The sequence below is a fragment of the Hippocampus comes genome, unplaced genomic scaffold, assembly GCF_001891065.2.
Source record: "Hippocampus comes isolate QL1 unplaced genomic scaffold, H_comes_QL1_v1.1 scaffold22, whole genome shotgun sequence".
NCBI classification, from domain to species: domain Eukaryota; kingdom Metazoa; phylum Chordata; class Actinopteri; order Syngnathiformes; family Syngnathidae; genus Hippocampus; species Hippocampus comes.
Window position 1 is genome coordinate 6,609,432 of NW_017806175.1, and position 330 is coordinate 6,609,761.

Consider the following 330-nt stretch of genomic DNA (forward strand, 5'->3'; position numbering starts at 1 on the left):
GGAGGGGGGGGGAGCGGGGTGGGGTGCAGGGGGGTGGATTTGGGGTTTCTTTGTCCCAATTAGCAGTCGATTAACAGGGTAGCAATGTCAAGGCGGAGATAGTGGCCTTATTGTCGGCATCCATTTGCATGCGGATGGGGGGGGGGGGACAAAGAGCAAAAAAGCCTGATGTGTGCGCGCGAGGACAGCTGTGCTCTGAAAGAAATATCTCTCCGCTTTCCACATCTGTGCCGCCGGCGACGTGACTGATTATTTTTGGTGGCGCTGTGAGTCGGCATGCCCCCAGGAGGCAGGGGGCCAACAAGGGCCTCTGTTTCTTGAGTGTCCAAT